At 35.6% G+C, this 17,662-nt stretch overlaps 1 protein-coding gene across 3 annotated transcripts in view; it reads right to left on the bottom strand.

The window, feature by feature from the left end:
• Positions 1-17,662, bottom strand: part of CFAP299 (cilia and flagella associated protein 299) — a 622,454-nt gene that overhangs the window by 53,081 nt on the left and 551,711 nt on the right. For all 3 annotated transcript variants that reach the window (XR_007407865.1, XR_007407864.1, XR_007407863.1), the window contains one exon: positions 10,785-10,914. The gene's annotated coding sequence lies outside the window, so the exon portion shown is untranslated. The remainder of the gene's footprint in view (positions 1-10,784; positions 10,915-17,662) is intronic.

Genomic DNA, 17,662 nt, shown 5'->3' with positions numbered 1-17,662 from the left:
AAATACCACTAGAATCTTCCTCTAAATCAAAGAAACAAAAATTATGTTTTTGTTGGTGGAATCTTTTTATTTTTTTTATTGAAGTTCGATTTGCCAACAGTGGAGGTTATTTTTAATTCTAAACTTTGTTCACCTATTCTTTTGCTCATAGAACAAGAAAGTAGAATGTCTTTTTTTTTTTTGTAACTGCATAATATACAATGATGCTATATATTTATTTTTAAAAATAATAAAAATATTTTTCTCTTTCACTCATGGACCTAATATTTCATCATTGCCCTGATACTATTCAATATCAACACTCCAAAGTTCAGCAGAGAACCTCCAGGTTTAATTCCTCTACCAAGCAGGGAAAAGCACCAGAGTCAATTACTCTGGTAATTTTCAGCTAAAAATAGCATTAGCTCTACATATGTTTCTAGTGCATAAGATCCCAAAATATTTTAAAGTTAACCTCAAAAGTTTCCAGGATTATTTTTGGCTCTACTATTCATTTCTTTAGCAAATATTTAATATTCAATTTATTCATTCCACAGGTGTTTACTGAGCATCTACCATATGCTAGTACTGGAGATACAATGGTAAAGTGACCAGAAAAGTTTCCTGCCACATGTTTCAGTCTTTGCTTTATGAGTTTCTGTAGCATATATTGTTTCATTTGAGTTTCTGGACAAACCTAACTGATAATGTGATTCTTAATGAGACCATGATAGCATGAATGGTTACCATCACCTCAATCTGTAATGATCCACGTGAGGAAAAATAGCAGCAATTTGCTCCTGGAAGCATCTAATGTGGTTAGTTATGTTACTGGGGAGGTTATCCAGAAGTCTTTGGTATACAGTCTGAACTTTCTACTCTGTACAGTCTCAGGAATCTGTAATTTAGACTACTTACAATTAAGAATGTTGAATTAAAACCTGTTTTAGAGGAGTGGAGTTGGATTACTTTATGGACATATGTAAGGTATAAGATGAAACCAACAGCTAATAAACTATTACTAATTTATTAATAACAAAACAATGGATATTGAATCCAGATAATCTTTAGGATCACCTAGGGATACATTTATAAAATACAGATTCCTGGGCTTCACCACAGACCAGTTCAGTTTGAATCACTTGGGGTGGAGTTTAGGGCTCTGATTGGCCAGTGTGAGGAGAGAGGAAGGTAAAATATGATATGAATTGACAAAAATCACTTCTACTCAAGCCACTGTGGGTTGGACACCAATGAAAAGTTCTATGATAACAGTTTGCATTCCGAAGAAGCACATTTTTCTGTTTGAACAATTGTGATCTTCAAAAGGACAAGTCTGAATTAGAGGTGCACTGTTGTACAGTGAGGATTACTGATGTATAAAAAGAAAAGAAATATGTTCTCATAAGTTAATGCACAGTCTGCATTGATGTGCCTTCCAGGTTCTGTGACACTCAGGATGGATCCAGAAAGATTTATTCTATAATAGTGCCATTTTGTTTCACCAATTTCCTACATCTAATAAAAACCACACATCTTTTTTTTTTAAAGATTGTATTTTAGTACTGGAAGTCCTAGCCTCAGCAATCAGACAACAAAAAGACATTAAAGGCATTCAAATTGGCAAAGAAGAAGTCAAACTCACCCTCTTCACTGATGACATGATACTCTACATAGAAAACCCAAAAGCCTCCACCCCAAGATTGCTAGAACTCATACAGCAATTCGGTAGCGTGGCAGGATACAAAATCAATGCCCAGAAATCAGTGGCATTTCTATACACTAACAATGAGACGGAAGAAAGAGAAATTAAGGAGTCAATCCCATTTACAATTGCACCCAAAAGCATAAGATACCTAGGAATAAACCTAACCACAGAGGTAAGGATCTATACCCTAAAAACTACAGAACACTTCTGAAAGCAATTGAGGAAGACACAAAGAGATGGAAAAATATTCCATGCTCATGGATTGGCAGAATTAATATTGTGAAAATGTCAATGTTACCCAGGGCAATTTACACGTTTAATGCAATCCCTATCAAAATACCATGGACTTTCTTCAGAGAGTTAGGACAAATTATTTTAAGATTTGTGTGGAATCAGAAAAGACCCCGAATAGCCAGGGGAATTTTAAAAAAGAAAACCATAGCTGGGGGCATCACAATGCCAGATTTCAGGTTGTACTACAAAGCTGTGGTCATCAAGACAGTGTGGTACTGGCACAAAAACAGACACATAGATCAATGGAACAAAATAGAGAACCCAGAAGTGGACCCTGAACTTTATGGTCAACTAATATTCGATAAAGGAGGAAAGAGTATCCACTGGAAGAAAGACAGTCTCTTCAATAAATGGTGCTGGGAAAATTGGACATCCACATGCAGAAGAATGAAACTAGACCACTCTCTTTCACCAGACACAAAGATAAACTCAAAATGGATGAAAGATCTAAATTTGAGACAAGATTCCATCAAAATCCTAGAGGAGAACACAGACAACACCCTTTTTGAACTCGGCCACAGTAACTTCTTGCAAGATACATCCACGAAGGCAAAAGAAACAAAAGCAAAAATAAACTATTGGGACTTCATCAAGATAAGAAGCTTTTGCACAGCAAAGGCTACAGTCAACAAAACTAAAAGTCAACCTACAGAATGGGAGAAGATATTTGCAAATGACGTATCAGATAAAGGGCTAGTTTCCAAGATCTGTAAAGAACTTATTAAACTCAACACCAAAGAAACAAACAATCCAATCATGAAATGGGCAAAAGACATGAAGAGAAATCTCACAGAGGAAAACATAGACATGGCCAACATGCACATGAGAAAATGCTCGGCATCACTTGCCATCAGGGAAATACAAATTAAAACCACAATGAGATACCACCTCACACCAGTGAAAATGGGGCAAATTAACAAGGCAGGAAACCACAAATGTTGGAGAGGATGCGGAGAAGAGGGAACCCTCTTACACTGTTGGTGGGAATGTGAACTGGTGCAGCCACTCTGGAAAACTGTGTGGAGGTTCCTCAAAGAGTTCAAAATAGACCTGCCCTACGACCCAGCAATTGCACTGCTGGGGATTTACCCCAAAGATACAGATGCAATGAAACGCCGGGACATCTGCACCCTGATGTTTCTAGCAGCAATGGCCACAATAGCCAAACTGTGGAAGGAGCCTCGGTGTCCATTGAAAGATGAATGGATAAAGAAGATGTGGTTTATGTATACAATGGAATATTACTCAGCTATTAGAAACTGACAAATACCCACCATCTGCTTCAACATGGGTGGACCTGGAGGGTATTATGCTGAGTGAAGTAAGTCAATCGGAGAAGGACAAACATTATATGTTCTCATTCATGTGGGGAATATAAATAATAGTGAAAGGGAATATAAGGGAAGGGAGAAGAAATGTGTGGGAAATATCAGAAAGGGAGACAGAACATAAAGGCTGCTAACTCTGGGAAACGAACTAGGGGTGGTAGAAGGGGAGGAGGGCGGGGGGTGGGAGTGAATGGGTGATGGGCACTGGGGGTTATTCTGTATGTTGGTAAATTGAACACCAATAAAAAATAAATTAAAAAAAAGATTGTATTTATTTATTCATGAGAGACACACACACACACACACACAGAGGCAGAGACACAGGCAGAGGGAGAAGCAGGCCCCATGTAGGGAGCCCAACAGTGGGACTCGATCCCAGGTCTCCAGGATCACGTTGTGGGCCAAAGGCAGGCGCTAAACCCCTGAGCCACCCAGGGATTCCCAAAAAACCACGCATCTTTTAGATCTTTTAACACGTTTGCTTGTTTATTATCAGCCATTTATCAAGTGACTATATTCAAGTGGACTTTATTAGACTTTAAACAAAGTAACAATAAGACTCCGTCCTATGGAATTTCATATTTTTCACACTGATTTTCTTTTACACACTAATGAAGTTCAGCCAACAGAACAATAACTTCACCTCCTTTCAAAACAGCTTATCCATTTTTGTACTCAGAAATTCTGATTCTAAGTCATGATACAAATGGTACAGATTCTCATTGAACTGTGTAGAATGGCAAAAAGCCTACTGGATTTGGCTTCCACACTTGGAGTTTCATTTTCTCTCTGAATTTCTCTGCTATTCCTCTTCTTCCTACACCTTGATCTCAACCATGGTTACATATTAGAATCATCAGAGAGGCTTCTGAAAAGTACAGATGCTCAGGCCTTCCACCTGGACCAATTAAATTAGAATCTTTGGGGATGAGGATAGCCAAAATATATTCTAAAGCTTCCTCGGTGATTTTGACAGCTGGCCCACGCTCACAATTCCTTTCTAACCAAAAGGGGTCCTCTCCCTTTCCATGCAGGCTCACACTTGGTGCTTCCTCATCTATGTATGTGAGGTTCCCGCCTACCAGAATACTTCTACCCCAATCCTCATGTCCTCACCATACCCATGCTCAAGATCCAGTTCAGTTGTTATCTCTTTCATTAACTCATTTTGAATGTCCAGAGTAAATTGTATCTCCTCTCAATTCTTTAGATCTCCCTCGGTCCTTTCAGCTCACTTGATAGCTTGCCATTTCTATGCATATTGTATTTTCACCCACCCTTCAATTAACTAGTAAACCTTTTAAGAGCAAGAAGCCCACTTTTAGAATTCATTTTTATACCTCACAGTGCCTATTAGTTACTCAGTAAACATCAGATGAGGAAAAGGAGGATGGAAGATTGAAGAGGCAATAGACTTACTGATGTTCATTCAGCTCACCTTTTTTTTTTTTGCTATACTCATCCAACACTAGTTCATATTATTTCTTTCATTCCTGAAGGTTGGGATAAAGTGAGACCTCTCAATTACTTTTTCCAGATAGATGTGCATTCTCTAAGTTCTGCCTTTGCCTGAATGATCAGGTAGTAGCAATAGTAAAAACATCAACTCAGAAACTTGCTAATTACCGCAGGACCTCTAGTTCTAGTCCTTTTGGTCTTTACCTGGATAATAGTTATGCTAGCATCTTCTCTTGTTTGTCCTCCCTACTTTGTCCTAATTTAGTCCCTCTAATCCCCTTAAAACATAACTTTCAGGGGCCTAGGTGGCTCAGTCAGTTGAGCATCTGACTTTTGATTTCAGTTCAGGTCATGATCTCAGGGGCATGAGATAGAACCCCACGTGGGGCTCCGTGCCCAGCCCAGAGTCTCAGTCTTGGGATTCTCCCTCTCCTTCTGCCCTGCCTCCACCCCCAAACCCAGCTCACATGTGCATTCTCTATCCACCTCCCAGATAAATAAATAAGTAAATAAAATCTAAAAAAAACCCCAAAAACTGTAAACCAAGACCAACATAACTTTCATCTTGTTATTTCCATGCATAGAAGCTTTGGTGTATCCCCATTTCCTACTAAGTCTGGTCCAAGATCCTTAACAGTCCTGCACTGAAGCCTTTTCATGACCATTCCATGCTTAATTCCCATAGCACTCCTTCTCCAAGCCAATACATCAGCCAAATTGAGCTACTTAGGCTTTCCTTTGGTTTATCCCCATCAACCTTATCTTTGCTAACAGGGGTCGTTCCTGGTATTGCCTGCTTCTCCATCTCTATGAGTTCAACTCCTAATCATTTTTCAAGGTCAGTTAAAAGATTACCTCCTCCATTATCACCTAACTATCCAATGCTGTCCTCTCACCATCCCCTCTCCACTGGCTCCTACCCTAGATCAAAAATCATCTCTTTTTTCCACTGAATTTCCAAGGCATCTCTCTCTCTCTCTCTCTCTCTCTCTTTTTGGTAGCATATCATTCTCTGCTTTATACTGCAGTTATATTTCTTATATCCCTATTATAAACTTAATAAAGGGAAAGGTTGAACTCTTACTCATTTTTAGATCTTTTGTGGTGTCTCATAATACTTATATTTAAGCTCCATTGCTAGACTCTACTAATAATGAACTATGTGACTTTGAGTAAGTCATTAAGCATGTTTGAGTCAATTTACTCAAAAATCAAAAACATTTTTAAAAAATATTTATTTATTTATTTAAGAGAGAAAGAGCATGAGTAGGAGGGGTATAGGTAGCAAGAGTCCCAAGTTGACTCTATGCTGAGCAGGGAGCCCCATGCAGGACTCCATCCCCAAACCTGAAATTCATGACTTAGAGATCATGATCTAAGCAGAAACCAAGAGGCGGATGTTCAACTGACTGTGCCACCCAGGTACCCCTCAAAAACATGTTCTAATTCAAAAGTCTTAATTTGAGATGGTTTAAATTATATATTCCTGGATTTGTACAAGACTTGAAAGCACATACCAAAATTAAGATTTCTGCATAACATTTAAAAACTTAAAATTATGGCTACACTGGCTGTTTCCATTGATAAATTCCCACAATTTTTCTCCTGACTTATTTGGATCGATATAGAATGAGGTCTATTCCCATTCCGGCTATCACTGCTATGTCAAGTATCAGTGACATAATCTACTTCTCAACTTTTAATTAGTGTAGTATTATTTTTGTGTGTTAGGAGGAGATCATTCAATTATTTATTCCACGAATACTTATTAAGTGTCTATTAAACAGGCATTCTTCCAGGTGATGAGCTCACCTCTCTCATTTAGTGAATGGAAGAAGGGAGGGGAGAAAAGCTGGTGCCATTAAGGAAGATCTTTCCAGTTTTTAACTGTTCTATACAATCTGTCTCTCTGATTAGGTCACAAAGGTTTTAGACCACCTATATTATTCTAAGACTTGAAACTCTCCCATGGTCAATGCTTCTTAAAAGCAAAATAAAAATGCCTATTTTTTTCATTTGTTCATATAATGTAGGGAGTGATTGCAAAGTTCTTCCACTCAATCCTTCTAAAGATAATACACTGGAAACATTTTGGTGGGTGTGAATCATTCAGACAAGCATTCTTCACTCAAAAATAGAAACTAGCTTTATTTGTTCCAGATGTTTTACAGCTGCAGGGAAGTGAAAGCCAGTGGTCCTATTTTCAATGCAACCAAACTCTTATTGCATTTGGAATTTCTTAACCAATGAACTCATATTACTCTTTCTAAGACCTGCACAATTTTTTTTCCACTCTTACCATTCACAAACAACTATGTTTCATGGGGACCACTTTTCAGAATTAACGAGTCTACATCTGTGTTGTACAAAGGAAAGACATCCTGTTTATCATAGTTTCCACCTTTTGTTTATCTTGACCTTTTAAAATTTCAAGTGTAAAATATTTCAAAGAGATTACTTGAAGAAAAGGAAAAGGAGAGTTTAGTTGGGTTGTTCTTACAGTATTTTAGAGCACCTTATAGTATTATAAGTTATGGTGTTCATTTTAGGAAGAATTTCAAATAAAATTATTAATGAAAACATTAAGTATAAAAATGCAATTCTTATTGTGCATTTGTAATTTTAAAAGCTGACAGCCTATTTTTTATTTTTCTGTAGGTCTGTAAGAGATGCTATATGGGGTACCTGAAATATAAAAGGATCACGGCTCTTAGAAGATGGTAAGTAATTATGTAGGAGATATACACACTAATTTCATACCTAGTCCATGAAAATTAAAATATATGTGTTATATATTATTTGAAGTCAAATGTTTGAAAACAGAGTGCCAGATCTCTTGAGATTATAGTCTTTTCAGGCAGAAGCTTTTCTCAAATTGTGGTTCATAATCTATAGTAGAATTCACTGGCTGCTTGCGAAAAAATGTATGCCTGGGACCAGTTGAGTCAGAATCTCTGAGAATTAGGGCTGTAAAAGGACCCTAGAGATCAGGAAACAAAAGCACCCACATCTTCCATTTGTGAATGTGAAAACCCTGAGAAGTTAAGTGAATTTCGAAAGGCCAGGAAGCCAGTTAATTGTAAGGTAAGGCATAGAATTGTGTTTATTGATGCTGAAACCAGGATTATTTTCTAGTAGGTCAGCTGTAAGTTCTTATCTTCAAAAAATGTAAATTGAAAGAAAGATTAAATAAATAAAGTATCTAAATGTTATCAAGTGTCCCACCCAATGATTTGTCTATAATTAATTCTTTTAATAATTCTTTCCTCTCATCACTAATTAACTAAACTCTTATTCTTTCTCCAGGATTTGGAAATACCTTTCTTTCAGACTCATCATGAATCTTTTGAATTATAATGGAATTATAATGAAAACCTCCCTCCCCCAAAGAAGAAAATGTTAAAATTTATGTATTGCTGACTAAATCTTTGAAATCTCATGTTTGATTATTTAGGATTTCAGTGTTTTAGTTATTTAAACTATGTTCAAGTAACAGTTTGTATTCAATAATGATTCCATAAAGACTATAAAAACTGTAATTCATGACATACATTCTTGAAGTATGTATATGCTTCAGTTAAAATAGAGCCCTAAAGTAGTTTAAGTGTGATATCATTCAAAATTAATTCAAAAATTTATTTCACACATCTTAATGAAGCCATTAATAATTTTATATCTTGGGCAGCCCGGGTGGCTCAGTGGTTGAGGGCTGCCTTCAGCCCAGGGCATGATCCTGGAGACCTGGGATCGAGTCCCATGTCGGGCTTTCTGCATGGAGCCTGCTTCTCTCTCTGCCTGTGTCTTATCTTTAGCCCTTTAAGAGTAAAAGTCTCTGTGAATGTGATTTATTAGGTTTCCAGTACTTTGCCTCAATTTTGACACCCATTTGTGAGAAGGAAAGAGGTACAACTAGAGAGAAGATGTGCCAGTTTTCATAAATCCATGATAATCCAGATTCAGTCCTTCATTTTATCAATGAGAAACCTGAGACCAAAAAAGAATAGTGTTCTTTAAAAAAAAAATTATTTAAGTAGTCTCTACAACCCAACATGGGGCTTGAACTCATGATCTCAAGATCAAGAGCTGTATGTATGCTCCTCCTACTGAGCCACCCATGTGCCCCAAGAGTAGTGTTCTTTTGAAGGAAATAATGTTGTGTCAGAAATTGTTGGTTGTCTACCCAAATCTCTTTTCTCTCTTTCCTAGAACTTCTGATTTCAGCTAAATGTATGACCAGATGAATAAGGATTACATTTCCCAGCCTTCCATGTAGATAGTAGATAGACACAGCCATGTGACTAAGCTCTTGCTTTGTAATATAAGTAAACCTTTGTGTGGTAGCTTTTGGGAAACTTCCTTAAAAGTCACTGAAGGGGCTGTCCTTTGCAGCCTCTGAAATCCCTCCATGGGTTCTGTCTGAAATGTGGTTGTTTTGGCTGGAGATCTGTTTTGGGCCATGAGAATGAAGGCCACTTTGGCCTAAATGACTGTGGAGATGCCACTGAAAGATTGACAATCTAGAGTCATACATGGGAGAGAAAGAAGCTTCAATTCTGTTAAGTCACTGTGTTAGAGTTTCTGATATTTGGAATTGTATCTGATTGTAGACAACAGTCTTTTTTTTTTTTTTTTAAAGATTTTATTTATTTGTTCATGAAAGACACACAGAGAGAGGCAGAGACATAGGCCGAGGGAGAAGCAGGCTCCCTATGGGGAGCCCGATGTGGGACTCGATCCCCGGACCCCAGGACCCCAGGATCATGCTCTGAGCCAAAGGCAGATGCTCAATCACTGAGTCACCCAGGTGTCCCAACAATTCATTTCTTACTACAGAATTTCATTTATTCATTCTTTGAACATGTAGTTTTCAGCGTTTTTGGGAGGGTAATAAACTGTACTAAATGGATATGAAACAAAAATCATTTTTTTATTTTAAATTTCTAAAAAGATTTGGAAAATCTTTGGTCATTTTCCTTTGGTCTATCTTTGCCTCTATCCCCATTATTTTTTTGTTTTGTTTTGTTTTGTTTTGTTTTTTTCTATCCCCATTATATCATACAATTCTTATTTTTTTCTTATGAAGGAATATTTTTTTAATTTGTATTTTAGACTGATGCTGTCATATGAATAACATGACTTCCAAAAGTTAAAAAAATACTTAAGTAACTCAAGTACATATGACTTTTTATTTTATTTTTTTAAATTTATGATAGTCACAGAGAGAGAGAGAGAGAGAGGGGCAGAGACACAGGCAGAGGGAGAAGCAGGCTCCATGCACCGGGAGCCCAATGTGGGATTTGATCCCGTGTCTCCAGGATCACGCCCTGGGCCAATGGCAGGCGCCAAACCGCTGCGCCACCCAGGGATCCCAGTACTTATGACTTTAAGTAAAGTTTTAACCTTTAACCTTCACCCCCAAACACATGAGAAGTCATGATTAAAAGTCATGATGCAAACACAGTTTTTTAAAATATGTAAGATGTAAAAATTTGTCCTTGAACAAATTCAAAATATCATGGGACATGTCTTTAAAATATTTAAATAAAATATAATTTCTAAGTTAGCACTTAAAAATACACTAAGAGTGTATTTCAATGTTAGTCACATATAAAAAGGGATGTTAGAATTCTGAGAATTGTGAGGTGAGAGTGTCCCTTCTGTAAATGATTCATCTTCCCACTTAGAGCAAAACGTACTGGACATCTCCAGGATCAGAACCCACAAATGCATTGCCCACTTCCTGAATCTAATTTTGCTGGTAGGCTGGAAGAAGCATTCTCACTTGTGAGTTCTACTTAAATTCCCCTCAAACTCTTCCTTATTGATTTCTGATAATTGATTAGGTTTGGAGTTTCTTTAAGAATAATGCATGTCCTATGTTTCAACATAGTCCTTTATTTCTAGATTTAAATACTTAAGAATGTCAAATATTTAATAGATTTTAATAATAGTTTTAATAATAGTTGTAGAAATACAATAAAATTCAGGGGGATATATAAATGTAAGAGCAGTCTTACCTTTGGGTCCACATTGAGAATTTTTCTGTCTCTTTTGTATTTGAAAAGTAAGCCTTCTGGATTATCAGCAATCACTTGATAATTGGGAGTTGAATTACAAACAGCAATATGACTGTCCCAGTTGTAAAAGCTAGAAAAATAAATATTAATTAAAAATTAATATGCATTAATATAGGTAATATGTAATATTATATAATAACAAAAATTGACAAATACATTTCAGAAAATATTTGGGGCAGTTTAGTTTCAAGATAGATGAACTGGATCATAGTCTATATAACAATGTAAGACACCTGTGTGATTAAAATTCTTGCAGAAAAGATTAGATTTAATCATTCTCAAATTATTTAAATACACATTTATGACAATGTTGCATAATTTCCTGGTTTTAACACTCTAGGAACTAGGAATTAGTATTATATTCCCCAGGGAGTCAAGAAGAGAAGTGATGCAATTTGAAGTATTTCTTCCAACTTAGATTCTTCAGGGTCTTAAGAGTATTCAGGGTATTAAGAGACTGTTTACTGGAAGGCAAGCTAAGTCACCTCTTTTCATTCAAAACAAATTAATCATTTCTTTCAGGCTGTATTTTCCAATAATATGTTTCCCAGGGATTGAGGAAATTATGTGAATGTGAGAGGTTACCATAGGCCAGCATGATGTGACGTATTCTAGCGCTACACCCATATGAAGTTGCCCCCATTTCACAAACCAGGCAAGGATACTAGGGGAGGTCAACTGGCATTGATAAGGCCCTGCAACTAATATGTTATAGGACTAATATTTCAACCCAGATTTGTGTGTTTCAAAGCACACGTGTGTTCTTTCTACTGTTCAACATTGCTTTCATTTTATCCTTTTTTTTTTTTTTTGCTTGATCTATGGATACTTCCTATTTTTTCCATGTCTTGTTTTATACCTACTTGTCAAAAATTAATATAATACTGCAATATGAGTTGTAAAAATTATATTAATTTCACATATCTTATTCCTATTAGCACATTCCTAATATTATCTTAATATCTTCACATATTAACATGTTTCTGATATGCCTAGTATTATCCTATTTCTGGGTTGCTTTGCCTTTTATTATTCCTTATTCATTTTTAAAGAGTAGATTTCATTGATTAAGCCCACTTTGAATTATAGTGTTTTCTGGGGCATCAATTTTTGTGCTATTATCTGAAAACGTAATGTTTACCTTCAAGTTTTTCAATACTTAGGAAGAACTCACTACATTGACCATATATTTACATCATTGGGGGCATATTAATGAGAACTATTTTCTCTCTTTTCCTACTATTTTCCTATGGCCAAGACAGGAATATCTTCCCTTTCTGAGGCACTTTCTCAGTTAGGAAAAGTGGTTTTCTAACCAGCTTTGTCTGTTTAGTCTGTCCTCCCCAAGAGAGCAAGAATGGCTCCATGATTGGTGAATAGAGGAAAGGAGCTGAGAATTCATGGTTCTTTTGGTCCTTACATTAGCTAGCCTTCCAAAGTACAGTTTATCATAGTAGGCTCAGCCCCCAGTAGGGTAATGGTAAGGTAATAGCCTATAGCAGTGGTGATAAATTCAATTCAGTAGTGAAAGTATTAGTAGCCAATCTGACTGTGCACCCAAGCTATATTCTCAAATTCCATAATAAAGAAGATAATTTGACCTTCATCTTACTGGCTGTTCAGTTAAAAGATTGCTAAGTTGGAATAGAGGAGATAGGTGTGGTTCTAAACCTTTTATTTGTCTCCCTAAATAATTATTTCTGAGATATATAGATATAGATAATTCCAATAAAATGCTTGAGTTATAGCTGTGCTTGCAGTGGCATGATTTACATCACACATTCCCGTCTTGTTACTCAGATCTCAAGTTAAAAGCTTTATTAAAGTTCAGGCAGACTGTATACATGTATATATGTATAAACTCTTTATATTAAAAAAGTTAATTTGTATAGCACAAGGTACTTTTGATGAGCAATTTAGATTGTCAATACTTTTGTTCTTCTAGGCAAGGATGGGAAACAGGTTAAATTTCCATGTCAATCCTAAGGGCTGATAATTATTAGTATTTAATAAGGACAACTGACATTTATTCAATAATTACCATGTACTGAATATTGTATTAAGCCTAGTGAATATATTATCTCATTTAATCCTATCACCAACCCCATGAAGTAGGTACAAAATGATCAAATTTTATACATGCAGAGCCCAGGTGATCCTAAAGTGTACTTATATATAAAAATGAAGGACTGGATTTAAAAGATACTAAAAAGTGGATTTGATGTTGTGAAGGGGATGTCAACAAAATGAGAGCACAGGATTACTCTCAGATTTCTGGTTTGAATTCCTTAGTGGTTAGAATTATTTACCAGGATATAAAATACAAGAGAAAGAAGGAGTTGGGGGGAGAAGAGAGGTTCAGTTTTGGAGATGTTGAACTTGAAATTCCTGTGAAACATCCAAGAAAATGAAAGCAAAGATCTTAGTTTGTGCTTTTACTGCCCTATTCCAATACCTCCTCTCAGCCCATACCTGATGCATGGTAGATGCTGAATACACATTAACTGAATCAATAGATAATAAATGAGATTCTGAACTTTACAGAGTTTTCTAAGATGAAGTAACAGATTCGGAAGCAACGGTGGTAATGATTCAAAGAAGTGGCTGAGATGGGCAATGGAGAAGAACATAGAGATAACAATGAAATCTGGGAACATCAGTCTTACAGGGAAGGAAGAGGAATCAGCAAAGGACAATTAAAAACAGTCATCTGAAGCATCAAAAAGAATCTGGAAAAAGTTATTTTGTTGAAAGACTGAAGAGATGATCATATATGATGAGAGAGCACTTTAAGAAAGATGAAAGTGCCAATGCTTCTTAAATTATATGAGGTATGAGAGTCCATCAAAACTTGTACTCAAAAAGATATTACAGGAAGAGCAGTTACAGTGGTGGGAGCAAAATTTAGATTGTAGAGAATTTAAGGGATAATGAGAACAGATTACAGAATAAAAATAATGTCTTTAAGAATTTGGTTGTGAAGCTAACAAGATAACTAGGATAATACTAGAGAAATAAAAAATTAAGGTACCACCCCCTTCCTTAAGATGGAATATTTTGTGTTTTTTATGGTATGAAGAGGGAAAAGTAGAGAAAACAAAATTCTAAAGAGGCAAGAGATATAAAAAATATGTCATAAAAAGTCATCTGAGCAGATGTATCTAATAAGCAACAGCACTATGGTATTCCTTTATCCATATAGGATAATTTGATTATAGTAAGAGCCCTACATATTATTTATTGCTACTCCTATTATATAGATGAAAAATCTGAAGCCAAGAGAAGATAATTACATTTTTTAAGTTAACATACTTAGTTAATACTAGAATACAGTCTTAAACCCAGACTACAGAAGCTAAAACAAGTGCTCTTAAAAAAAATATTTTATTGTGGTAAGAATGCTTAACAGGAGATTTACCCTTTCAATAATTTTTTAAGTGTATAATACCTTAGCTATAGCTACAATGACTACAGGTATAATATTATACAGCAGATCTCTATAGCTTGTTCATCTTGCTCAGCTGAAATTTTATGCCTGTGTATTATTAACTCCTCAATTCCTCATTCCCTCAGTCCCAGGCAACTACTATTCCATTCTGTAATTCTATTAATTTGACTGTTTAGATACCTCACATAAGAGTAATTATAGAGTATTTGTCTTTCTGTGACTGGCTTATTTCACTTTGCATAGTGTCCTCAAGGTTTACCCACGTTGTCACATATTGCAGAATTTCTTTTTTAAGGCTGAATGAATATTCCCTGGTATGCAGTATATCACATTTTCTCTATACATTGATCTGTCCATATACATTTAGGTAATTTCCACATCTATGAATAGATTCTTTTAGACTGCAGATAGTTTTTTGTTTGCTTGGTTTTGTTTTTAGATTCATTCAGCCACTCTATATCTTTCTATTGGGGAGTTTAACCCATTAACACTTAAAGTAATTATCAATAGGAAAAAGTTATTCTTGTCACTTTATTGTTTTCTGTTAGTCTTGGGGTCCTTTGTCTTTTCCTCTCTTGCTGTCTTCCTTTGCGTTTTGTTGATTTTTTAAAAGGACGTAGTTTGAATACTTTTTTCTTTTGCTTATCTTCTCTAAGTATTATTTTGTAGTTATCTTGGGGTTCACATAGAATATCTTACAGTTGCAATAGTCAATTTTAAGCTGATAGTCAAATTTCAAGCTTAAGTTCAATTATATACATAAAATTTATACTTTAACCTCTCCTCCTCATGCACTGTATATTATTGTTGTAATAGTTTACATCTATTCATAATGTATATTTTTACTGTTATTTTTACTTTATCTTTGAACTTTTATAGTAGAATATGAGTTATTTATCCACTACCATGACAGCAATATACTATTCTGTATTTGTTTATATATTTATCTTTATCAATGAGTTTCATACTTTCTTACACTATCATATTTCTGTTTAGCATCCCTTCACGTCAGCTTTTAGCATTTCTTGTAAGACAGATCTAGTGGTGACAAACTCTCAGATTTTCTCTGCGTGAAAAGTCTTCATCTGCCCTTCATTTTTGAATGACAGTTTTGCTGGGTATGGTTTACTAGCTACCTCTTTTTTTTCCCCCCACCACTGTGAATATATCATCCCACTCCCTTCTGGCCTGCAGGATTATTGCTGAAAATGTGCTGTTTTATATGGAAAGTGCCTTGGATATGACATCACTTTTCTCTTGTTTCTTTCAAAATTATCTGTCTTTGACTTTTGACAATCTAATTATAACATGTCTTAATATGGATTTATTTGGATTTATGTAATTGGTATTCTTTCAGCCTTTTGGATCTGGATGTCCATTTTCTTCCTCAGGTTTGGAAAGTCTTCAGCCATTGTTTGTTTGAATAAATTTTCTGGTCTTTTATCTCTCTCTTCTTCTGGGAATTCTATAATGTATGATATCCATTAGTCCATTAAGTTTTCTTCATTATTTTTTATTCTGTTTTCTTTTTGCTCCTCTGACTTAACTGTCCTTGAGTTCACTGATCCTTTCTTCTGTTTGATCTAGTGTAAAGGTGAAAACCTCTGTTGATTTTTTTTTTAGTTCAGTTATGTTCTTTAGCTCCATGGTTATGGTTTCTGTTTTGTACTTTTTAATATTTTCTATCCTTTTGTTGAATTTCTCACTTTGTTCATGTGTTGGTTCTCTTGACCTCAGTGAGCATCTTTATGACAATTATTTTGAATTATCTTTAAGGTAAATCATATTACTCCATTTCTTTAGGGTCATTTGCTGGAGAGTTATTTTGTTCTTTTTTGAACATCTTTGCTTGATTCTTGATTTTCCTTGACTCTCTCCATTGATGTCCATATATTAGACAAAGCTGGCACCTCTCCAAATGTTCATGGACTGGCCTCATAAAGAAAAAGACCTCCACTAATCAGCCTGGCTAGAATTTCTAGAGGCCTCTTCTAAAATTTTCTTCCCCAGAAAGAAGCAAGCAGCTGTGGGTTTTGTCTACTTCCCTGTAATGAGAGAAAGCAGAATATATCATGTCTCCCAGCCCAAGTCACTGTCTCCATTCTTCCCAAGGTAGATAGACCATGTTGGTCCCATCGGAGCTTAAAGACTGGAAAGATAGGAACCAGTCTTCTAGGGAGCCCCATCAGAAAAGTTGGGAGTCTGGATACACTAACCAACTCCTTCCTCCCTCGGTGAAAAGATGAAAACTAGGAGTTTCTTTTTGGTCATAAGGTGCTATGTCAGGAGTGAGAATTACAGCAAGAGGGTGTCCAAACCTCTCTACTGGGTTTGGTCAAGCTGGTTTTACATTTGTCTGAGGTGCAGGAGCATTTTAATTACTTTCTGGATTTCTCGCAAAGGAAATCTGAGAATTGTTGCTGAATCTCTATTTGCAAGGGGAAAGAGAGTCCACAGATTCTTACTCTACTACCTTGCTGATGTCACTAATTCAAATGGTCTTTATGTGTTATTTCTTGATTACTTTTAAGAGACAAAGTTCTTATCAATGAAAAATGAATTAATGTATATCTTAAGTTTAATTCTACTCCCTTTAAGCCACCTATATCCAGATCTACACTCTAGATATTGTCATAACTCATAACTCTTGTTGAATTCTTATTATCTATTAGTATTTTTTGTTAGTTCATCTATACTACTGTCTTACTTCATTAAGGCCTTGAATTACTTGGCTCATCCTTTTAATCTTAATTTACAACGACTTATTTCCTTACTTCTTTATTTACCCATGATTCACAAGATACTTGCCAGTTGTCACAACTTTATTGCTCAACTGACCCTATTTATATTGAAAAATACCAGTTCAAAGTTGATTCAAATGTTTGTCTTCTCTGTTCCTCCATATGGTCTTCTGACAACTCTTGTTGAAACAAGTGTGCCACTGATGTAATTCTAAGTTCCAGATCTCTAACCTCTGTTGGATTTTAGACACTGCAGAGAAATATTTTACATTTCTCTAGTTACCTTCTTTACCATTCATTATATTGTTCATACCTCCTATTCCTCCAGAGTCTCAGATGACTTTACCTCTTACTTTATTAGGAAAATAAAGGACAGTAAAATAGAAATAAATAAAACAGGATAAATATCCTGTTCTATCAGTAGCAAATTTTATATTGACTATGTCCCCTACCTTCTTCCATTCAACTCACAAGAATAGTTGTCCCTCTTCCTTTCCCAGAAAAGATCATACCCATGTATGTTTGAAATTCCACCCCTTATTGTCTCTTTTGTTACTCAAATAATTATCTAATTTTTTCTGATATCAAATTCATCTCACTATGAAATCTTCCCCAGGACCAACAAACAT

This window comes from Canis lupus, chromosome 32 (assembly GCF_003254725.2).
Source record: "Canis lupus dingo isolate Sandy chromosome 32, ASM325472v2, whole genome shotgun sequence".
NCBI classification, from domain to species: domain Eukaryota; kingdom Metazoa; phylum Chordata; class Mammalia; order Carnivora; family Canidae; genus Canis; species Canis lupus.
The sequence above is the reverse complement of the archived record's forward strand: the minus strand, read 5'-3'. Positions and strand labels throughout refer to the sequence as shown.